Raw genomic sequence first — 23,852 nt, 5'->3', positions numbered from 1 at the left:
TTTTCTTGCGGCATAAATGTTTCTCTCTTGTTTTCTTTATCCCTTGTTGTATTAAGGACAAAAGTTATTTTTCCACCCACTGTTCTTCTTGCTTCGTCCCCCGGAGCCAGCCTAGCTGCGTTTGCCTCGGTTTCCTCTGCACCCCCATCAGTGCTGCTGATGGTGAGATGCTCCGGGCTGTGACCGTTCGGCTGCAGCCGAAGCGGGGCGGAAGGCTGGCTGCTCCGGGACGGCGTCTAGCAGGGGTCTGTGCTGTGCACGCCGTCTTCGTTTTCTGTGCAGCCTTGAGGAAGGCACGTCATGCACTCATCCAGCTCAGCACGAGCTTGGGGCTACTAGCTGAGGGTGAGGGAAGGCCAAAACGTGCGTGAGTGCCTGTAGGCAGCCCTCGCTCGAGGACAGGACTGCACCGGTCCGGTCAGAGCTGCTCGGTCAGACCCAAACTGTGACGGAGCAATTCAGATGCCGAAAAGGGAGTTCCCAGGGTCCGGGAGAGATCTGCTTGTTATGTTACGGGGGTTACTGCACGCTGCTGCATCTCACATCGCTGTGCAAACGTGGATGCTGTCGATTCCCTGGTCTGGCAGCCTTGCCTGTCGCCTTAGGTTTGGGGAGCGCCAGGAGCCGTGCCGGCACGCCGACACTGACGCAGCTGCTGGTGGCCTCATCCCCGGGGGAGCACGCTGTCCTTCCCGTTGGCTGGCCTGAGAGCGTTTCCTATTGCAGCTTTCCCTTTCTCTTTCACTGAAATCATTTGCAACGTGATTATTTTGCTTGGCTCCACGGCTTTGTCTCAGCCCATGAGGGCTTTGGGGTTCGTGGAATTTTCCAAGCACTGGGGTGGCTGGAAGGAAGCCCCCCCGGCCCCGCGGCATCCGCGAAACAGGGGCAAGCCCCCCCCCCCGAGCTTCGCATTGGGAGCGTCATCGCACGCCACCCCGAAAGCAAAAACTGGTCTCCTTGCCCTGGCGTTGTGCCTGGCCTCGGGCAAGAGGAGGATGAGGAAGGGGCTCTGGAGGAGGGGGGAGAGTAGGAAGATTGCTCGCTGGTCTTGGATCGCTTCCCAGAAACGCTTACTGGAAAATGTGGACTCCCCTCCCTGGGTCTGGAGGGAGGGATGGGGAGCCAGTGGAGCTGGTGGCCTCGTCCCAGCTCCCGCTCCAGCCTGGGCTGACCGCGGCCGTGGTTCGGCGCGCAGGGTCCGAGTAGCCTCAGCGCGCAGGCAGCAGGTTCTGAAGGCTCTTGGGTGGACAAGGCGAGCAGCCTCCAGCTCACGGCGCTCGCTTTACTGGTGGTACTAAAAGCTGATGGATTAACACCGGTTCCCAGACTGACTGAGCTTTTCTCTTAAATCTCCCATCTCCTTATCTAGCCCGCGCTGTTCCTCAGGGTTGGGTGCTGGGGAGGAGGCGTGGAGAGCGTCCTCGCCGGCGGAGCCAGGGCCCGGGGCAGGCAGCATGCGGGGCAAAGCGGGGCGCTAGGGCGGCCCTGGCACCCCGGCACGGTGCTCTGGGCAGTGGGGAGCCCCGAGGACAGTGCCGGAGGGACGGGACAGTGCTGACGGAGCTCGGGGCGAGAGCCCGGGGCAGGGAGCGCTCTCAGGAGGAGGAGGAGGAGGCTGGGTGCGCTCCTCCTGAAGCAACCGCGTAACCTGGGGACGGCCAGCGAGATCTCCGCCTTGCGGAGGCAGTTTCCCCGCAGCACCGCTCCTGCTGCGGCCGCTGCTTCTAAACCCGGCTGTGTGGAAATTCCTTTTTGCACAGAAACCTGTCAGAGGAAAAGGCTGAAACCTGCCTGCAAATGCGGTCTGTTCCTACGTGACGGGAGGTGTTTCTGTGCTGATGGCGACAAAATAAAGCCCAAAGCTGAGCTGGGCAGAGGAAACGAGGCGGTGATGGGGCAGAGGATCTGTTTCAAGGAGTTGCTGTAGGAGGTTTTCCTCCCCAGGCAGTTACTCTACTGCATCTCTTATTTTAGACAGATTCAGTTTTGATTTTGGGTATTTTCCCCACTGGTGACTTTCCAGTTGATGAAAATATTCCCTGTAATGGGACTCTGGGCCCCTCCAGGGTAAACAGCCAAAATGCTTGAATGTGGGGATTTTGATTCTGTCGTGAGCTAAATCCCTCTGCGGCCTGTCTTTACTGGAATCGTCTTAGGTACAATTTCTTTTCCTCGAATCTCTTGAGATGCCTTGTGAAATCTGATTTCGGGGAGCGAATGTGGTAAGAGAGTTTGTCAGTGGTGGGGCGGGGTGCAGCCGCTCTCCAAGTCAGCCGAGCGCATTTCCATTCCCTGTGGTTTTTGCCCCGAGTTTCCTCCTTGTTTCGAGCAACGCTGAGCGTTACAAAGCCCAGCCCTGTGCAGGCGTGCCAGCTCCCTGCTCCGGCCCTGCCGCGGGTGCCCGGAGCAGTGCTGCCTGCCTCCGTGCCTGACGGGTCTGCCGCGGTCCAGGCGGGCGGGCGGGCTGCCTGCACATCGGACAGGCTGCCTGTGCGGCGGGCGGGCTGCCTGCACATTGGACAGGCTGCCTGCACATCGGACAGGCTGCCTGTGCGGCGGGCGGGCTGCCTGCACATTGGACAGGCTGCCTGCACATCGGGCAGGCTGCCTGTGCGGCGGGCAGGCTGCCTGCACGTTGGACAGGCTGCCTGCACATCGGACAGGCTGCCTGCGGGATTGGTCCCCCAGCCCCATGTGCCCGCTCACGTCTCGGATATGTGGGTCCGATTCAAGCTTCTGTCTGTCACTGTAAGCTTACCTTGGTGCTGAAAGTTTGTTTTCTGCGCTGTGATGAAGCTTAGGAAAGCGTTCGAGGGCCTTTCTCCCTTTCCGGGAGAAAAGGGTCTTAGCGGCCTCTCCCTGCGGTCGAAGCGCAGGCTGTTCGGAGGGCAGATGTGCAACCGTGACTTGAGCTCTCTGCTGGGAGAAAAGGACACTAACCTGCCGCAGGAGCACGGTGCTTCCTTTCCGGCGTTGTGTATTTGCTGTGCAGGCTCACGGCTGCCCAAAGACTTTAAATGAAGGGCTGGGGAGGCTGAGCGGTGCTGCCGTGCCCAAGGCCGGGGTTAGGACGGCACTGTGCGCCGATGGCTTTCCACGGCCTCTCAGGCAGGGAGCTGGAGCAGCCCTGTGCTGAGCGGGGTTCGTAGCTCTGCCTCGGGGCTTGGGTCAGGGGCCAGGGGTTGGCACGGGCTGCAGGCAACGCGTCCTGGCTGCCGCTCCTGCGCACCGAGGTGCTCCGTGCAAACAGGGTACCGGTGCGGGCTCGGGCGTCCGGGCACCGAGGGGCCCTTGGCTCAGCCCCCGTGCCGCAGCAGCTGCAGCAGCTGGGCCGGCGTGGACCGATGGTGTCGGCGTTTGTGGGCTGCAGAGGAGGCAGGGCTTCCTTTGGACTCCTTGGAAGCTGCCAGCATGGATCTTGAGCACAGTTGGGCAGCCCGGATCGTGGACTAAGTGTAGTCATTTTTCATTGACAGGACATTACTAAAAATGGGTCGAAACAGTACCGCACTCGGTGCCCATAGCTCCCCTCACCCATCTCCACTGCAAGAGTTATAACAGTGACCTAAAGCCACCGATGGCTCAGATAACCGGCATTACAGCGCGTGTAGGAGGGACGCTGCCAAGCAGTTCGGGCTTGCACGTAAATTAATGGCAAAACCGCCTAAATGTTAAAATTTAGGATTAACTATTTCTGTGAACTTAGGCATTGCACTGTTGAGTTAAGAGGCTGTGATGACTTTTTTCCTTTTTAAAAGTAATTTCAATTTGGGTAGACTAGAACCTAGATAGCCCTTTACAAAACAAAAAGTCCGTAACTAACAGCTGATAACGTGCCTGATGCTACTGGAGACAGGTGAGTAACTCCGTGTCCTCAAGTGGTCACAGTGCTTTATAAAGCCTGGGTGAAAGGGGAGTTCAGAAGATATTACTTGCTTTGTTTTGCATTTAGTTAGCCTCGTGGAAATCTTTGTCTTGAGGGGTGAAACGGGCTTAGCGAAGGGAAATGGATGAAAAACTTGGGAGGTGGGAAAGCCCAGGGGGATGCACGGGAGCAGAGCGACAGAGGTGACAAGTCCTGGAGCTGCGAGGGAGGTCTGTGGCCTTGAATGAGGTGGGAGATCTGCACGCAGGGACCGAGGTCTTGCCTGGCCTGCGTGGTCCCGGCGTCTTCGGGTGCTGAGGGCACCCTGAGAGTCTTCAAGACTTTCCAATGCTGGCATTAGCCCTACTTTTTTATCATTAAGAAATGGGTTGCCAGGCATGCCATGGCTTAGTCTCAGCTGTAGGACCAAAGAGAGTTCAGTTAGGTCTGGATGAAGCACACTGCAGACTTCCATCCATTGCAGTGCACGCGTGCGCGGTCTGGGGAGCAGCCCCTGCTCACCGCAGGCATTGCCGTGCACCGTGGGATGCTGTGGGAAAGAGGACAGGGATAGCGATGAGTTGGATCTTGGAGATGTTCAGTCTCCTGGCTGTGTAACAGTTTCTCGCTTAATTTTTCTAGCAAAACGGCAGCAAAGATGGACGACTGCTGTTTGGGTCTGAGCAGTTCTCGCAAGGCTGGCAACTCCACCTTTGTGGCTGTGGAGAGCAGGCTGTAGGGCAGGCATCTTAGTGAAGTGCTGCTTCGGCTGAATTTCTCCTCTGCTCTTTACAGGATGGGGAGCTCACCTCTGCCAGAACTGTCACCGCCCGGAGCAGTGTTTTATTTCCCTGTTCTTCAGGGTTAAGCTCCGTCATAGGTAGAAAATGCAGCCCTTGGCTTGGAGTCCAGGGGTTCGTGCCCATCCTCACGCACTGTGCTGAGGCTGGGCCAGGTCCTCCTGCCTAAAGAAATGAAAAAGCGACATTACTGCTGTTCCCTGAGCTTTGGGATTTTGTGTCTGGCAGCACAGTACGGGCCGTCAGCTCATGCCGTCGCAGAGGTACGACCGGGTCAGACACCAGCCCTGCCCGCCGTCGCGCCTGGGTGCAGGGCTGCGTGGCAGGAGCTCTCGATGCTGAGCTGGCCGCGGGGATTTCTTGGGAGGAAGCCCAGCTTTCCTCCTGGGCTCAGCACGGCGGTTCAGTGAAAGACCCAGGAGATGCCCCCACCCCGAGGGCAGCTGGGACTGGTCTGTAGAGCCCGGCATCGTCCCCGAGCATCCGCTAGAGCCGCGTTCGCACTGAGCCGCTTCGCTCTCCCCTCTCTTGACGATGTATTGGCTTAGTGGTCGTTCCTCCAAACTTCCAGGTGTGATTTCAGCCGCTCAGTGGGCAGGTCTTCATCTGTTAAGACCTTTCTTACTCCTGTTAGGCTTTCCTGTCTTCCCTTGCCCTCAAAATCCATTCTGAATTATCTTATGATTTCATTGAAGTTCTTTCAGGAGATGGGGAATTTTAGGCTCTTGGAGATGGGGGAGCTCCTCAAGCCACGTGGAAACTCTTCTAGCCTTGTCCTCTGGTCTCCAGGATCCACTTTTAGGGAGGCACCCCGTTCTGCAGGTGTGGGCAGAGACAGGCAGCCGGACCGGGAATGAATGACGGGCTCCGCTGCCTGCCCTGTGCCTCAGGTCTGTTGATTTTGGGTGGAGGAGGAGAATTTTGCTTCCTGCTTGTAAGAATTAGATTGAACAGTGTTTCCTTGCCTTACCTGTCAAATAGTGCGTCTCCTGCACTGACAGAGGCGATGGATGTGCTTCGGGTTGCCTAGAAGCTTCTCCCTTGGGGCTGAAATCAGTCATTCTGCTAGTCTGGAGTCTGCGAAGGGAGGAGGCTGTTCCTGCTGGGGTTACTGGGATCCAGCGTGCCGGTCGAGCACGGGGCATGCCTTTTGATTTCCCCAAGCAGAGAGCAGTCAGCATCCGCAGGATTGCTGGCCTGCGCCTGGGATAAAGCTGAGAAGAGCTGCATGCCCTGCTGATCTCAAGGAGCTGGCCCAGAAATGCTGGTCCCTGCTTCTGGCACAGCCGGAGCCGAGGGGCATCGGCGGCTCTGACCTGGCAGCGGGATCAGGCTGGGACCAGCTCCGGGGAAAGGCGCCCGCGGGAGGCACTCGGTGTGGTGCCGCTGTCCTTCCCGCTCAGCGCGGGTGACCTCGGGAGGCACCCCTGCCTCTTAAAGGCTTTCTAGATAATCTCTTGTGTGCGGAGGGTGAGGTCGTTTGTGTAACACTGGGTGGGTTTGGGAGGACCCAGGACGAGCCCCACCTGCGTGTTGGTGGTGTCTGTAGGTAGCCAGTAGCCAAAGCTGCCAGGGACACGTTAATCCCGGTAATCTCCCTCGCGGGGCTCAGTGCCGGCTGGCACAGCACGGCGCTCGGATCCGCTCGCTGCAGTGACCGTCTCCCTGCTTGTCTGCTAATTACAAAGCAATTAAAGGTGGCGAGCTGCCTGCTGCCCCCGAGCTGCGAGGGGCAGAGACCCGAGACCACCGCTCAGGGTGCGTGCCTCTCGCTGCTGCGTCCCGTCCCTGCACGGCGGGGTGTCTGTGGGGTGGATGGGAACAGCCATCCTGACCCCGGGCGAGAGCAGGGCTCCTCTCCCGGAGAGGCACTGCGCCCAGGCCGCAAAGTCAGCCTGGCTCGGCCAGCTCTGGGGGCAGGGGCGGCCCGTCGCTCTGTGGGACGGGAGCCGCTGCCCTGGGAGGGCTCTCCCTGCTTCAGAAAGCGTGCCCGGTTCACTGAGGAACTGTCGATGCAGAAGCTGAAGGCCGGAGGGGGAATGTTAGTTCTCCATCCTAGAGCAGTCTGTAGTTGATGGTGTTTTCAGTTCTCCTTAGCATCAGCCCCTTCCTCCTCGGGGCTGGGCTGCCGGGCTCATGCTGAGAGGTTCCTGCAGGAACCGTGCTGCTTCGCTTCTCTTTAACCCTCCGCTCTGCCCAGCTCCCTCCTTCCCGCTGCCCGGCCGGCTCCGGGCGGCCTCTGGGCACTTCAGCCCCCCGAGGCGGGTGCTCCTCCACGGAGGTGCTCCTTCTGCCCGCAGGCAGAGCTGGAAGCCCGGAGATAAGGCTGACTGCCCGGGCACCTCGGGCAAGCTGCCGAGCTGCCGCCTGCTTTCCTGCCCGTGTTGGTGAGCTGTCGTTCTGCGCCTTGCACCCTGCCCCAGCACGGGGCCTCTCGGGAGGGGTTTGCATCGCACAGAAAGTCTGGTTTGGAGACTGAGAAGAGGAGCTGTGAAGCAGGGGGCCGTGTTGCTGCTTCAGCGCAGCCCCTAGTGATTCCGTAGCTTTCCTCCCCCGCGGACAGTAAGAGTCGTGTCCGCTTTCGTCGTGCCTCTCTGGTGATGGTCAGCTTGCGCAGCATCCCGGCGTTTCCCAGCCGGTGCAGTTCTTGGCGTGGGGAGCGGAGGGAAGGGATGGGGAGGAATGGAGCATGATCATCATTACCAGGCTGCGGGGACAGGGGAAGAACTGGATCAATCAAACAAATTCCAGTTTAGGGAAGACCGCAGTCCTCGGTTGCTCTCCTCTGGGCTGGCTGGTGGCAGGCGGGTTGCACCTCCTGCAGCGGATGCCAGGGGATAGCGCTTCCCCTCCCTCCGTCAGCACGGCAGGCGGGTGCCTGTGGCATCCCAGCCTCCTGTTAGCACTGGGCCCGAGCACTGGCTTTGCAGAGTTCCCGGCCTTTGCTGATTGTAAGTCCTGTAACTTGAGACACCAGTCCTGCGAGCAATCCTGGCTGATCCGCTGGTCTGCCCGCGTTGCAGCCGGAGGCCGTGCCGGCTGACGGCAGGATGGTTTGCCACCGCTGCCGCCGCTTTCCTACCCGCAGCAGCCTCGGCCAGCACAGCCCTGCACGGTCCATGGGCACCCGTGGCCTTAGCCACGCACCGGACCTCCTCACCCCGAAATAAGGTGCCGCTCCCCACCAGGCACATGTGGAGGAGTCTGGTGGGAGGCTGCATCTGACTTGTGCGGATTATGGCTGCCTGGGAGCTCATCTTACAGCACCTGACTGAGTTATTTTCTCACTTGGGTCCTTCTGGAGTTGGAGAGCCGACGGAGTGATCTCTGCGAGGCCGCTGTGCACGATCGCTTCAGGGCAGCCGAAATGGCGCTGGGTGGACTGGGCGCGGAGGTCTCTGGAAGAGCCTTTCCGACTGCCCCGCGGAGCTCTGGCTTTCCGATGGCCATTTGTGCGGTGGACGGCGGCCGTTCAGTAGGGTCGATGCACTCGCCCGTGCGCTGTACCAGAACAGCCGGTGTGCTAACGGCAGTGCTTTCTAGCAGGGTTAGTAGTGTACTTATAACATTTCCTCACATTTCAGCACTTTATGCGAGTCGCTTCATAATACCAGCACCGCCGACGCTGGCTGAGGCACCTCTGGAGGCTGACCTTGATTCTGGTTTCTATATATCATATTCTGGCAGTTCTGGGTGTTGTCACTCGCAGCACAGTGGTTTTCCCTCTGACGGTGCCGTGCTCCCCGGTCTGACGGCAGCTCCAGCCCCGTCGTTCCTCCCTGCAGCCGCCTCCTGCGCGGGGCACCAGGAACAAAAGCTCCTTCTGCAGCTGTGGGAGATGTTGATCCTGGCACTCTGTGGATGTAAATGATCTCTGTGGGGTCGAGACAAACTCAGCTAGTGCTTAGATCAGTCTTTTTTTCCTGGCATGCTTGAAAAGGGAGGGACTTGGGGTATTCACATGTGAGCTCGTGAAAAACAGTCCAGTCTGTGCGGGTTTTGGTTTTTCCCCTCTGTCCTTGTCTGCTCTACAGCGTACTGCCCAGCGAGATGGACAGTGTGCCCTTAGGATGGGAGAGGTGCTGCCATTCAGTCATTTTGTCCTGAAACTTGAAGCTGGTTTCGCTCTGCGGTGCACCCACCGCTGTATCTTGCTCCCACTATCCCTTTGCATCCATTTGCCAGTTGGGATTTCCATGTGTTTGTCACTGCAGTTTCCCAACAAACTGGCTTTCGGGAGCGGGGAATACCGAAGCAGTGCCTGGAGCACAGAGAAGGGGGATTTGCGGTTTACTGTGTTTGCGAGGGGTAACCGAGCCCAGCTGCTGTGCAGGAGCTGAAGGTGGCTGGTGGCGGGCACCTCCTGGGAGAGGGGAGCCGAGCGGGCGCAGGCTGGCGTCTCCTTGCACGGCCCTGGCCCCGATGGGTGCCCCGGCCCCGATGGGTGCGCCGGCCCCACGTCCTCGCCTCGCTTCTCCATCGCCTGGTCAGCTGCGGCTTCCCCGGCCTCGCTGCTCCCATCAGAGTGGCTTTCAAATACGCCGTGCTCTCTCCCAGCTTGGTCGGTCTTCCTCTTGGCCTTCTGTGTGCCTTTTCACTCTGCTCTGCTCTTGTGCCCGGGGAAATGTGTTGGAAATGAGATTAAAAGGAGGTTACACCTAACGAAAAAATGCTCTGAACTGATTAGAGAAGGGACTGAAAGGCGCTGATTGAAGAAGAGGCGGTAATGAGCAGCTTTGGTGGACGGCGATGCTTGCCTGGAGGTGACCATGAGCTGTAGAGGTGCAGCAGAAGGACACCTGCAATCCAGAGGCTGCTGGTGAGGGGCCGGTCCTGCTGGTCCGTAGGTACGGGGCCAGTTTGGCTCCTTTCTCAGTCCTCAGTGTCAAACAGAAACCCTCACCTTTGGGTTTGACGATAGAAAGATGTAGAAGTGTCTTGATCAGTGCTGCAAGTCTGATCTGCATGGCCATGCTTCGCCACTGTGTGCTTCTGGAGGGCGTCAGGGAGCGGGATGAAGCAGATTGGTCTCAAAATACAAATAATGTCAGGAATTATCTAATGCAATGGGAGAAGCCTGTGCTTAGGTCAGAGGTCAGAACAGTGAAAATTCGTCACCGTACTAGGCGCTGAGCGAAGCCAACCTGCCTTTGGAAAGTGCGGTGCCGACGGGCGTTTTGGTGGGGAAAGCCCAGCTGTGCCGTAAACCCCGCTCCGCAGCCGTGGGCTTCCCGTAAGCTCCCGCTCTGGGCGAGGAGAGCGAGCAGTGCCTGCTGGGCCGGGGAGGCGAGGAGCTGCTGCTCCCCTCCGCTCACGGGCTTCGTGTGCGGGAGCTCGCAGCCTCCGTTGGGAAGGGCTGGGGACAGCGTGGGCAGCGCCGCGGGCGGGCGAGACGTCGAGGGGCGTGTGTCCGTCCCCTCTTGCTCTCAGCAGCATGCATGGCAGGCTGCCCCTCGCCAGGCAGGGGTAGCTGACGGGGTCAGGGCAGCTCCTGCCCTGCCTGCCCTCGCCCCACCGATGGTTGCCTGCAGCGTGCCTCGAAAGGGGTCCATTGCAATGCGAGGGCTGTTAGCACTCGCTGGTTCTGTTGCCGTTCCTGCTTGCCCATTGCCTGTAAGGGGAGTTTTCCTTCCAGCGGCTTCCCAGCAGCGTTATTTGTCCGGCCCACAGCACTCAGCTGCCCTGTTCCCTCCTGACGCTGGATGCCGTGAGCCGAGCACCGCCGGCAGTGGCTGCAGCAGCAGGATGGCTTCGGTGGTCGTTTCCACCGTGGTGCTGGGAGGAGGTGCGGGGCCCCGGGGCAGGTCACTGGCTGCGTGTGCCGGTGCTGTGCCCGAGGTTCCCGGGCAGGACGCGGGGATTCGTGGAGGATTTTGGGAGGCGAGGGCTGTTCCAGGTGTAGGATGGCACTAAAGCAGTGTGGATGGGCTCACGCCAGAGCCATCCCGCAGGTGCTCGGGCACCGCTGCCCGTCAGGTTCTGGCTCCAGGGTGGTGTGGGTTTGCCAAGGCGCAGGGTGCAGCTCCGTGCCCTCCCTCCTCTCTTGACAGCCACCCACCGGAGGTTGGTGTCCCCTCCCTGCTGACCATTTGGGAAGCTCAGAGGCCGCTTTCAGCTCTTGCTCTGCAGGCCGAGAGCGATGCTGGAAGCGCGACCCTGCAGGAAACCAGTGCTGGTGTCCTGGGAGAGGGAGGACTGGGAGGTGACGGTGCGGAGCCTCTCCCGGAGCCTGTGCCATGCGGCCAGCCTCGGGTGTGACGGGGGACATGCAGCCCGCACAGACGGGACCCGCTGGCAGTCAGAGCATTACGGCACTGCGCCGTCCGGTGCTGAGCTGAACGGGACGTGCTCCTCCTGCCCAGAGCTGCGTTGTGGGGCCAAAGCCCTGTGCTGGGGTGACTGTTGTACCGGTGGTGGCTTTTGTGCCCCAACAACGCGTGCTGCCTGCCCTGGCGCAGGCACGGGGAGCTGCGGCAGGATCCTCAGGGCCCAGCTGGCCGGGGCAGCGTCGTGGCAGAGGCGGCGGTGGAGCTGTGCTCGCTCCTGCTGGGGAGGGCACGGCCGGGGATGCAGCCCTGTGCGAGGGACCTCGGCAGCGAGGGTGGGAAGCGAACGGAGCTCAGCCCAACGCACGAGCTGGGATCCTCGTGATGAGTGGGAAGGCTGTAATGTCCATGCTGTAGTGTTCATCACGAACATGTGAGTAGGGGGTGTTTAACACTGAGTTTTGAATCACGCTGAAGCACTTGGACGCTCCTTCGTTAAAACTTCAGATTTGCTGTCGGCGCTGCCGGAGATGTGCTTCGATGCCCTGGAGCTGTGATCCCAGGCCGAGGACCTGGCAAGTCGGCACGTCCGTCCATGCCCCGCACGGCTCGGCTGGAAGGGATCGGCGTGCTGCATTTTGGGATGTGCACAGTTCCCGTGTGGTTTCTGAGCTGAATACGCTGCTTTCTGTCATTCTCCCCCAGGCCTCTGTGCACAGTGGGCTGGAGCGCTCAGAAAGCCCGTGCGCCGGCGGGGCTGTAAGGTCCCAAAGCTTAAGACCGAAAATAACGGTGGGTCGCAGAGGAGCGGCGTATCCCTATGGCTGCTCTGTGAGCTGGGGTGTGCCCAGCCGCCGTGTCCTGTCTGCGCGGCCAGAGCGGGTTTCTGGAGGGACCGGCGGGTCCCCGCCAGCGCTGCCGGGCTGTGGCGGGGCAGGAGGAGCCATCGGCACAGCACGTGCTGTTTTTAGGCCTTGGGTAAATGTTGGTGGCGTGGCCCTGTAATTATCGGGACAGGGTGCCAGTGGAGCTGGCTAATAGCTCCCCTGGGAGGTAACTGGAATTTGGCATCAGGTAAAAATAGAACAGGTTCCTCCCCAAAACACTTTTAGCAGCTCTCCCCGTGCCCCGCCACGGGCCTGCGGAGCCGTGCGTGGGCTGCGCTGTTTGCTCTGCGCCCGCGTGTGATGGCTGGGGATTACCACGGTGCTGCTCGGCGGGACGGCTCCGCTGGCTGCGGTCGGGCTGGCCGGGCGGGAGCGAGGAAGGGATGCTAAAATTGGGGCAGGGAAAACCAGCTCTATCCCTGCATCCAGACGCAGTCGCTCCTGATGGGTGCTAGGTCCCCTCCTCCCAGGAGGATTTGAGCAGCAGCGTCCACCCTGGGTACTGCACCAGCCACGGCTCTTGGTGCTGCCCCATCCAGCTCAGCAAGGCGTTATTTTTTTTGCAGGAAGAAATCCTGGGCTGTGGGGCTGATGACGGGCACGTCCCATGCCGTGAGCCTGCTCTCTGGCTGAGCCGGGGAGGTGGTCGCAGCCGGCGGTGCTGCCTGGCGGCTGGGATCAGCCTGAGCCCTGGGCTGCATCCAAACACCGCATCGGTTCCTCAGAAAAACCTTTGGTTAATTGTGGGATCCGATACCGTTTCAGAGACGGGGCTTTATAACGTGTGTGCTGCCGTAAACGTGGAAGGACTGAGTTAGGTTATACACAGCGAGACCTCCTCTCGCGTTACGACCTTAAACACCAGTGTGCTCAGGAGCCGTGCGTGCTGGCACCACGTCAGTCTAAAAATCTTTTTGTCGCTTAGTACTGGAAAGGAGACACTCGCATTTTGGGCCTATTTTGTATAAGTAACCCTGCATCTACCGGGCTGCACAGCCCCTTCACCTCCAGACAGCAGCAATCTGCCAAACACAGCCATTTATGGCCTGTTTTGCCTCTCGTGCTGCTCCTGCATTGCGACTTAATGCCACGGCTTCCACGACGAGGCGCCTGGGCAGGAGTCCTGACGTGCCCCGCGCAGCCCCTGCTCCAGCATCGATGGGCGGGCGCCGGGGAGGGCAGCGAAGGGGATGGATGGAGCATCCCAGCATCCCGCGCCGCTGGGCAGCCTGGCAGCTCCGCTGAGCTCGGCTGGCTGCTGCGCCCGCTCTTCAGCACCGAGCACCGCAGCCTCTCCGAGCATCGCACCGCAGCCTCTGGGGGCGAGGAGGAAGTGGGGTATAAAAAGATAATTAAGGCAACGCTGGCACGTACGGTCGCTTCCTCTTTCGGAGTTAGTGCTGCTCTGCGCTGGGGAAGGGCGAGGGTCAAACTTAATGCTGCGCTAGCAAGGCTTCTTAGTGGATTTCTTGGTGATTGCCGCTTGGAGCGGGTGTAGTTTTTGGGCAGGCGGGGTCCCCCCGCTGCCCCAGCTCCGGCGCGGGGGTGCTGCCCGGGCAGTTCTCCTTCCAGTTTGGGCATGCCCGGAGGGGCAACAGGGAGGGCAGCTCTGCTCTGAGGTGGATTGTGGAGTGCTTGATCAGGGGCATGGGGAAATCATGAGATTTGTATCCCCCAAATATCAGCTGTTCTGCACTGAAAATACCTACTGTGGTAAATAATTGGAGAAGAGAAATTTCTCCCTTCCAGAGCCCCCACGTCCCTGTACCCCCCGGCTGAAGCTGTAACTGACTCCCAGCAGCCGTGCTTTGCTCTCCTCTCCGTGCTGCTCTGAAACCTTTCTCCACCTTTAACGTCAGCGAGGCAGCGCTGGGGGGGCACCCGAAGCAGTGAGGCTCACCCAGCGCAAGGAATTTGTTGGAGGCCCACAAACGTGCTCATTGCCAAGGAAATGGGGCTTTCCGAAGCCGTCCCTGCTGTCCTGCGTTGTCCCTCCAGCTGCTCAGTGGTGCCCAGTATCTCACAGCCACAAAGGTGGAGGAGCACTGGCGTGCTCAGCGTTCGGTCTGCGTACAGCAAACAGCTCGAGCCTGCTCCAGCAGCGGTCTAGGTCGGGCAGAGCTGCTTCCCGCAACTGCAGACGGTTGAGCCGTGCTTGACCTGGCACAGCACGTGTTCAGCCCAGCCGGGCGAGCAGCAGCAGTGCATGAAGGAGATGGAAGTCTTCCTGGTGTATCTCGGTCCGGGGAGCGTGTCACCATGAGAGCTGCCTGCAGTGCCCCTGCCCGTGCTTGCTGCCCAGCTGCCAAGGCGTGCCTGCTGCGGTCTGCCGCTCTGCAGAGCTGTCCTCCTCCTCCTGGGATGCTCCGCTGAGGAAGCGGTCCTTGAGACAATCTTCAAATGCCCGATGACAGTTGTGGGACACTGAGAACCGTGATCTTTTTTTTTTCTGTTTTTTTTGGACGAGTGAATCTGAATTTGTAAGATGCCCTATGTCGGGCGGTCTCATCATGTGGAGTGCTTTGCTTGCACTAGGGACCGCTATTTCTACCTCAGCAAGGCCATGGTGAATGGAGAGCGCCGGAGTGGGGCAGTCAGGGTCGGGGAGCGTTTCCCCTGGTTGAGGACCGTGAGTCCTCTGCGGGCCCCTGGGTAAGGTCTGACGCTTCGCTGCTGCTCTCGGCCCTTCCAGAGAGGCATTTGCAGACACTCGGGGTTGGAGAGTTGATGCTGGGTGGGGGATTCCCTCTGCGGCACAAGTGCAGGGCTGGGATACGACTTTGTCTTGCTTTTCGGCAAACTGGATTCTCCAGTAACTTTCACTAAAACGGTGGCTTTCAAGTTGTGGTTTGTAGAGATCTGGGAGTTCAGTTGCAAATCTAACCCGCCTGCAAAGTACAAGCTGGGCAAAGCTATTTTCAGCGAGGTTAGATGGAGGGAGAGCCTCGCAGCGTTTCCAGGAGCGGGATGGGGAGTCTGTGTCCGGTCACCCCGCGCCTCCCCTGCCTCAGGGGGTGAGGCCGTCACCTCCGTGCTTCAGGTGGAGCATCCAGCTGGAGCAGCGAGGACCTGCTGTTCGGAGCCAGTTCCTCCCTCAAGAGAGAATAACAGCCAAAGTTCACGCGAGCGTTTTGAGTTGGTGGCACTGGGTGGAGGATGCTGCTCCCAGCAGCTTCCATAGCTCCGCATCACTCCTGGTCCCTCCCGGTTTGGAGGAACCCCCCTGACACCCATCTCACCTTCTCCACCCAAGCGGCTGGCACTGTCACATCGCAGCTCTTCATTTTGCGGCGTGTTTACGCCTTAAAGCAGTTCCTGGGCTGTGGTGGCTTGGGACCGTTTTCGTGGAGGGCTCCTCCGAAGGGACCTCTGGGTCCGGACGCGGGCTGGGAGGAGCGGGCGCTCTCTCCAGCAGCCGGTGGTGACCGAGCCACGGCGTGCGTGGTGGTTTGGGTGGGCTGGGGGCCCTGTGTTTGCATGGAGGCTCTGCAGGTCATGTCAAGCCCGAGGTATTTACGAAGGGCTTCCTGTTACGCACTGGCAGGGAGCATTTCCAGAAATGGCTATGGGTGAACAAGTGGTAGGCAGCTGTAAAATGCTTATCTCTGTCTCCCTGCCAGTAACCCTCCGGGCCCCGAACAGCACTTTCCTGGGACGAGCTCTCGGAAACAGACGGATTTTTTTTTTTTTTTAATTGCTTCCTCTTATGCCTTAATGTTTCTAAAGATAAATACAGCTCCCCTCTTGGCATCTGCTCAAGGAACAGTAAAGCTTTACAGAGGAGTGACGCTGCATATCAGCATATACCGTGCCTAGTCTCCAAATCTGTGGTCTGTTTCATAGATGGTAGTAAATCTTTCCCTCCAGCTCCCTGCCCAGGACGATTTATTTCGTGCTGAATGGAAAGTCCTGCCGAGCTGGTCCCTCCTTCACCGGACCGGTCCCGGATCCCAGGATCTTTCCTGACCCATTCAGCTGTTTACTCTGGGGCGTTATGTTGAGGCAGCTGAGCGTCATCCTGAAAGCATCGTGCTTGGGCAAGAGCGGCTTCCACCTTGTTGGGGGATCCGAGCGGACCTTTCTACAGGGAGCTGGGGTGGTGAGAGAGTGCCCGGCTCCACGTCCCCGCAGGCCCACGGGGGCTCCCGGGGTTTCCCAGCCGTGACTCCTTGCCCCGCAGGGGTTTGCCAGCGTGCTCAACCCCGTCGAGTTTGCACCTCGCAGGTCCAGGTGCTGCCCCGGGAGGGGTCTGGTCCCCAGCTGCCCCCAGGCTGCCCGCTCTGCCTGCTCGCCAGGCTGCCCGCTCTGCCTGCTCGCCGGGCTGCCCGCTCTGCCTGCTCACGGGGCTGCCCGCTCTGCCTGCTCGCCGGGCTGCCCGCTCGCCGGGCTGCCCGCTCTGCCTGCTCGCCGGGCTGCCCGCTCTGCCTGCTCACGGGGCTGCCCGCTCTGCCTGCTCGCCGGGCTGCCCGCTCGCCGGGCTGCCCACTCTGCCTGCTCGCCGGGCTGCCTGCTCTGCCTGCTCACGGGGCTGCCCGCTCTGCCTGCTCGCCAGGCTGCCCGCTCTGCCTGCTCGCCGGGCTGCCCGCTCTGCCTGCTCGCCGAGCTGCCCGCTCTGCCTGCTCGCCGGGCTGCCCGCTCTGCCTGCTCACGGGGCTGCCCGCTCTGCCTGCTCGCCAGGCTGCCTGCTCTGCCTGCTCACGGGGCTGCCCGCTCTGCCTGCTCGCCAGGCTGCCCGCTCTGCCTGCTCGCCGGGCTGCCCGCTCTGCCTGCTCACGGGGCTGCCCGCTCTGCCTGCTCGCGGGGCTGCCCGCTCTGCCTGCTCGCGGGGCTGCCCGCTCTGCCTGCTCGCCGGGCTGCCCGCTCTGCCTGCTCGCCGGGCTGCCCGCTCTGCCTGCTTGCCAGGCCAGTGCCTCACACCCGCCGGCCGGGGGGAGATGGGGTGTCTCGCCGACACTTCTCAGCCTTAATTTGAGAGTGAGTAAGAACAGGTTTGAGGAAGGTAATGACAGCCTGGGGACGGGAGCAGGGGCCCGGGGAAGGAATGGTGTGAAAATAGAATGGTGAAGAGCTCTGTAAGGGAGAACAATGCCGTCCAGTTCTTCAGAGGCTTTAATTTTAGCTCTTCTATAAACATCTCATTACTAAGCAGCTCATCCAGAAGAACCTCCGAGAGCTGTGACTTTCGGTGGAAGTGCTGTGCTGGGAAAACGGGAGCGGGTCCTCACCACCCCGCACCGGCCGGGCAGTGTCGTTCCCACTGACTCTTCTCGAGGATGTTTTATCTGGGAGGGAGTGACCCCGGAATGGAGTGACCCAAGAATGGAGCGCGTTGCCTGCCTTTGGGAGGTTTTCCGTTGTTGTAAGGAACTTTCACAACAACAAGCAGAGCGTGTTTTGGTCAGAGTTGCATGTAGACAGTTTGCTTCGCCACCCAGTTCTGCATTTGGCCCCATCCCGAACTGTTTGTCCTTCTTATCATTATCATCTTGTGTTTACAGAGAGTCAAACATGTCCTCAGACATCACCAAGGCGATCATTAAACACAATGAGTTCATTTTTTCCCCTAATTTTTTTTTTTTTTTAAATATAGTCAGGACAGCAATTGGTGTTCTGGGTGCAACTTTGTCTCTGTAGAGACTTTTGCCTTAAATACCATCAAAACTACCCGAAAGGAGGCTGTAGTGAGGTGGGGGTAGGTCTCTTCTCCCCAGTAACAAGTGAGAGGATGAGAGAAAACAGCCTCAAGCTGCGCCAGGGCAGGTTTAGGTTGGGTATTAGGAAAAATTCCTTCCCCGAAAGGGCTGTCAGGCCCTGGCCCAGGCTGCCCAGGGAAGTGATGGAGTCCCCGTCCCTGGAGGTATTTAAAAGCCGGGTAGATGTGGTGCTCGGGGACATGGTTTAGTGGTGGGCTTGGCAGTGCTGGGTTAACGGTTGGACCCGATGATCTTAAAGGTCTTTGCCGACCTAAACGATTCCATGATTCTATGAAAATCTGCCTCCAGTCCGTGGCCATGTGCAAGGTGCCTGTGACTTGGCGGCTGCGCAGGCATCTGGTGTTCCTGCAGCCTGCGAAAGGGTCGAGCTTTGTCTCTTCCCAAGTTTCTTCTCCTGTGAAGTTGCCCTAAAACATGAAGCGAAGGAGAACGTGTGGATTATTTATTTGTCTGGCTTATTTACTGCTGGCTTGCTGGCCCCCTTGGGCAGACAGAAAAGGCGGCCGTGCCTGCAGCAGGGTCTCGGTCTTTGGGGGAGAGCTGGAGGGGACAGTGGGAGTCCAGCAAGTGCCCCTTTGTACGTACGTGGCAGCAAACGCCTCCTCTCCTCCGCCGGCTGCGGAGGCGAGCTGTGCCCCTGGGGTGTCCGCACGGGTGGACGGCAGCCCGCGGTGCTGCCGGCCGCGGTCGCGCTGCCGGGGCGGCACGGCACGGCATGGTGGGGACGGGGTGTCTCCTCCCGTGCCAGGGGGACGTTGCCCATGGCCGGTGTGCGGGGACGAGGGCAGTCTGCTTGGTCGGTTTGGGGCGGGTGGGCTTTCCCCAGGGGAGGGCTCGGGGTCCCGGGACGGTGGCAGACGTAGGGCTGCGGTGGCCGACGTAGGGCTGCCGCGGTGGCCGGGAGGAGCGGGCCAGCCCCGGCCCCGCCAGCCCCGCACACAGCCCTTTTGTTTTCCTCCATAGAAAAGCCATTCTTCCTGCTCCTTTCATAAATATGTAATGAGGGAACAGTGCAGTCATTGTCCTCCCAGCAGACACTCGTCCTGTTGTTCGGGGCTGCCGTGCCCGCTGGTGCGGTGGGCTTGGTGGGACGGGGGGAGGACTTCGGTCTCTAGGATGGGGAAGGCTCGCTGGGCTCGGTTCTGACTCCCTATTGCTGCCTTGTTCTCTCTGTTGTTTTATAAATCCCCCAGAGCTTCTCCCTGCTCTCCTGGAAAGAGGAGCTGATGTCCGTGTGTCCAGGGACTGGAATATCCCAGCTTCTCCACTCCTGCAGGTGTTAACTCCCGGTTGGCAGGAGCGCTAAGCGGTGGGCATGCCTTGCTCATCAGGTCAGCACGATAAGTCTTCTCGTAGGGAACTTTGAGGCCGGTGGGATGAACGCAGAAGCCTGGACGTGAAGATCACACAACCAGGGAAGATCTCAAAGGTGCTTTTCTCGTACTGAGAATGAAAGAAATGAGAAGGAGAAGGGGTTTTGGCTGGAGCCTGCCTCTGGAACTGCTCTTGTGGGGTGAGGCGTGACAGAGCAGGGGAAATAAGAGCCAGCGATGCCTTGGCCGGTAATGGTTGTAACTGAAAGTGAAACAGCAGGTGTGGATGTTAGAGTGAAAAATAAAATTGCGTTTCCTGGTTGGCATGCTTGAGAGGGGAACCGTGCAGCTCTGAGAGCTCGGCGGGAGCCGCTGGGCTGTCGGCACGTGTCCGTCCCCGTGAGGATGGGTCTCCTCTGGCCAGCGCGGGATCCTGCTGAGATGGCCTCCAGCGGCCGTTGTGGCTGCGCTCGTCTCCTGTTCGTCTCCGCTTGGGAGAGCTGGAAGCTATTGACTGAAATCGTCTGGGCTTTTTCCCTTTTTCTTTTTAAGCTGTTGAATTATTTTTCCCTAAAAAGTGAATTTCATCATAGAGAGGAAGAGAAGCGGAGGCACGGGGAAGGGGGACGTAGCTCTTGGCGATGACCGAAGAGCTACAGTAGCTTGTCACCTGCGGTTTGACAGTTCTGTGGGTTGGGGTGTGGGAGATGAGGGTTGCCTGCAGAGCAGCCTGCAGCTCCCCTGCGAGCAGCGCGCGCTGCTGTGCGTTTGCAGCTCAGCCCGCAGCGTTTGCAGTGCTCCGGCCCGCAGCAAGCTGCCTGCCTGCCAGTCTGATGCGCAGCCCGCAGCGGAGCAGCCAGGCACGTCCCGGGGAGCCGTCGATGCCTGTCGAAGCTGCGTGGAGGTTGCAGCCTTGGACGGCTCGCGCTCTCGCCCCTGGCAGACCTTTCCTGTTTGCTGGGCAGACGTGAACCGGGGGAGCTTCCTGCCTTTGCTTTCTTGTCGCAGGCGTCACGCAGCCAGGTGCTGCAGCGCGATCTGGCTCGGATTCAGCTGTGATGGATGGCAGCGAGGGTGTGCTGCTCCCCGTCCCCCCGGGAAGCTGCAGAGGGGGAGTGTGGAGCCTGCCAGAGCCTCCCGGACCGTGCTCTGCACACCACGTCGTTCCCGACCCGGTCTCATCACAGTTTGTCACAGCACCTGAATGTAGTGGTTTTGCTTTTTAATTCCACCAGCGTAGTCAGGTGCTGGTTTGTAATAAATACAGCCTGCACATTTTGGGTGAGAACCTCTTGTGTGGGACTTCTCTAGAGAGAGTGCTTGTTTTCTTGCAGGCTCGGTGCGATGCCCCATTTCTCGCTGGCCAGCGCTCGGCAGCTGCGCTCCTGCACGATCGTGCCAGGAGCCACCGCCTCGCTTCGCAGGTAGAACGGAGCGTTGCTGAGGGCTGTGCTGGCAGGTTAGTCAGACCGTAACGTTGGTTGATGCAATAGCTCGTGCTTCTTGCGGGGTGGTTTGCCCAGCCACGGTTTGATACCGCTCACAGCCCTGCGAGGGTTACGTGGGTCGTCGCTCGTTCCAAGAGCACCATTAGCGACCTGCTCCGTAGTCCAGGGCTGGTGCCTGATTTGCATCTGATGGAGCGGGCTTGCAGGCATGGTTTGGGGACGTTGCACCGCTTACTGCAGATCTTAGCAGTAAGTGCTCTTGGCAGAAGCTTCAGGTCCCCTTGCAGGTTGTGTTTCATGGCTTCGTGCCTTGTGGGTTAATACTGTTTCACAGGAAACCTCCTCAGTAACTACGGTCAGTGCTTTGTAGCATAAAGTACTTGATGATACTTGAAAACAACTAAACTTTTAAAATAATTTCCGCTTTGAGATACTGAGCAGCTCTCGGAAGCCTCAGCTAGTGACGTTTCAAAGCAATGCTGAAGTTGAGGTCCATCTCCCTGCGCTTGGTGAGCTGCCAAAACATTTCCATGCTTGAAATGATCCCCCCGCTCTCTCCCGGCAGAGCTGGGATTGCTGACAACCCGCCAGCCTCCGTGCTGGAAGCCAGGGCTGAAGGAAAGCTGAAGCGCCTCTTGCTCCTGTGCTGAGGACTTGCGAGCTTCGTGTTCCCCTGTATTACTGTATCGTACCGAATTTTTGAGGTTTGGGGGTGTGGGAGTCGTGTCTGAGCCTGCAGGAGGACTGATTTCTTGAGACTGACTGTTCAGGTTGTGCCGTGTGGCTTGGTGAAACACCCTCCCGTGCTTTCGGTAACCTTCACTGTTGAGAGCAGAGGCCTTCAACTGTGAGTGCTGGAAAAGGACTTGTTCCAAACAAGATCCTTTGCCTAAAAAACACATGAAAATTCATTTCTCCGGTGACTCCTCACTCCATCATCGCAGCAGGCTCCACAGAGAAGGCCCAGCTCCTGAAGTGGCTGGAGAAGCTGCTGCACGGTTGGGTTCCCCGTTGGCTGGACCCTGCGGCTCCCCTGGCGTGGGAGCAGCGGCTGCCGTCAACAGCCTGCGCAGGGCAGTGGGGCAATCACCGTCCCTGGAGGCGCTCAAAAACGCGTGGACGTGGCGCTCGGGGACATGGGTTGGAGGTGGACCTGGCGGTTCGGTTAATGGTTGGACTCGATGGTCTCAGAGGTCCTTTCCAACCTTAACGATGCTGTGATTCTGTGCCCCTCGCCGAACGGCAGCGCCAGCCCGCAGCTGGTTTCCCGCAAGCTGGTAGGCAGTAGCTGGGTGAATTTTCCAGGGAAGGTGGACACCTCTCTGCGGGGGACTGGCAACACTCTGGAAACGTGGCTTGGGGTCCTGGGAAATGGAGTCCTGGCTTCGTCTTTCTCCAGGACGTTCGCTCCAAGCTCCTCGTGTCATGTCACTTCAGAGGCACTGAGCGCGGAGCGATGGGGAGCCTCTCGCTTGGCCATGACCCCGCCGGACTGAGAACCAGCCGTTCCCGGAGAGCGGCCCTGGCGTGCCAGCGCTCACCGCCGCTGGCCTGCCCCGGAGTTAAGGTCATCTGGTTGTGTTGTGTCAGCTGAGTGTTTAACTTTTTGCTTATTTAGAATTTCCTGTATTATGATAACATCTCATAAACTTCCAAATATAGCTTAACGCTAATTCGGACCGTAACAGGCTGCCCCAGGAGCAGTGACCAGGTGTCACCTTAAGTCGTGCCGGCCTTTTGGCAGCGCAGCGGCAGGAGGAGGCAGGAAGGAAGACGCGAAGCGAAGCAGCTGTGCGAAGGCCGAGGTTCGCAGGCACACGTGCTTTCCCAGGCATCTCGGCCGGGGACAGCAGAAGAATCGGCGGGGCTGGTCCGGCTCCCCTCCGCAGGAAGGGGCACGCTGATGGGACAGCCTGATACGGCCGGTGAGCAGCTTGGACGCTGCGTGGGTTGAATGATGGGAAGTAAGAAGGCAGGGAGCAGGCTGCCTAAAGAGTAGCTGAGAAAAGCGCCTGGCTGGCCAGAATTTGTAAGTCAGGCTGCTTATTAATGACAGTCGCTAAAATCGGGATGTACCTTGCCCACAGATTGCTAAATAGTGTGGCAGCACTCATGTTTGAGAAAACCCAGGGGGTCAAGTTTCCCCTTGCTCTAAACAACTCCTGGAGTGATTTTTACGTTTGTGTTGAGGATGAACTTGTGTCTGTTTCCCTTGCGACCAGGAGAGTGTGAGCGAAGAGACTCGCGCTCGCGGCAGGGCTCCTGGAGCAAGCCGTCGTGGAGGGCACGGGCCCGAGAGAGCTCACCGGGGCCAGGCTGTCGGAGAGCTGTAATGCTGCCACGTCTGTCTAAAAGGGTTTTTCCTGTCTGTGAAGCTTGAGTCGGGTCGTTTGTGCTCGGAGGAGGCAGGCCTTACTCAAGGCGTTGGGCCGTGAGCACCTCGCAGCGAGTGGTGCTGTCAGCGGCGCGTGGGACCTGTCCCGGGGGAGGTGGTGTCTGGCCAGCGGCGGGGAGATTTGATTGACTCGACGCTATTTTCTTCACAGCTTGGCACCGACCTTTCCATTTTGGTCCTTGCACTATAAGTGGCATCTTTTCTGATGCCTTGTTCTGCTAAATTCAGCTGTGGCTGGCTGGTGTGGTAAATGGAGTGGTGGAAACAGGGCTAGGTGCCAAAAATAGTCCTTTGGTGGTGCACGCCTTCTGGTGAGGCTCCTCCTGTTACCTGGCCCCACCAGCAGCCCCGTGGCCAAAATCCGGCTGTGCCGGAGGGAGGCCAGAGGCGCTCGCGCTCCCAAAGGCAGCGGGCGCTGCTGTAAGGACAAGAGAGGCGGTCGTCCCCCGGGACGATGCAGTGGGTGCGGTAATCCCTTGGCAGCTCTGCAAGGGGCTGAGATGGTCCCGCTTTGCAGGGGCTGCTTGCCTTCATGGCTGTGCCGAGCCTGTGGTGGAAGGAAAGTCCCTCTCAGGATTTCCAATTCCCAGACTCCGGCTTGATCCGCTGGAGCAGGGTTTTACTGTGAGCAGCTTTGTCGCTGAAAGGACGTGGCCAGCGTAGAAGCGCTTCTCCAGCCTTGCAAGCTCTGTGAACGTAGCAGGGGCCACGTTCAGGAGCCGCCTGAGTTTCAGGGGTGGTTTGGCTGCTGCTTCAGGCTGTCCCAAGAGCTGGCAGCTCCCAGAAGAGCTGGCCCGCTCCCCGGTGTGCCAGTTTCCATGCTTGCATGGCCAGCCAGATCAGGGCACGATCTGGGTGAAGAGCAGGTTTTTTTATTTGGGTTGGTGTGGGCTGGCGGGCAGGCGTGGGTGGGAGCGCTCCCCCCAGCCGTGCTGCGGGCTCCGGGTGCCGTAAAGCCACGGGGAAGGGGCAGCTCCGGGGGAACGCGAAAGTAAAACTGAGCAGCACGATGCCATTGTTCGGGGAAAATGTCAAGTGCCAAGCTGTAGATAACGAGCGGTGAATTACAGTTCAAAATCTGCGTCTGTGATCTTGTGTTAGCAAGACAAGGAAGGAAACTTAAACTTGACCAGAGATCTGCCGCACTTCTGCTTTGCCCAT

At 59.4% G+C, this 23,852-nt stretch overlaps 1 protein-coding gene across 10 annotated transcripts in view; it reads left to right on the top strand.

Annotated features, from left to right (window-relative positions):
• The window catches only part of SBF1 (SET binding factor 1), a 106,380-nt gene that overhangs the window by 23,466 nt on the left and 59,062 nt on the right, over positions 1-23,852 (top strand). The gene's annotated exons all lie outside the window — the stretch shown is intronic.

This window comes from Platalea leucorodia (genome assembly GCF_965183815.1).
Source record: "Platalea leucorodia genome assembly, chromosome: 4".
Lineage (NCBI taxonomy): Eukaryota > Metazoa > Chordata > Aves > Pelecaniformes > Threskiornithidae > Platalea > Platalea leucorodia.
The sequence above is the reverse complement of the archived record's forward strand: the minus strand, read 5'-3'. Positions and strand labels throughout refer to the sequence as shown.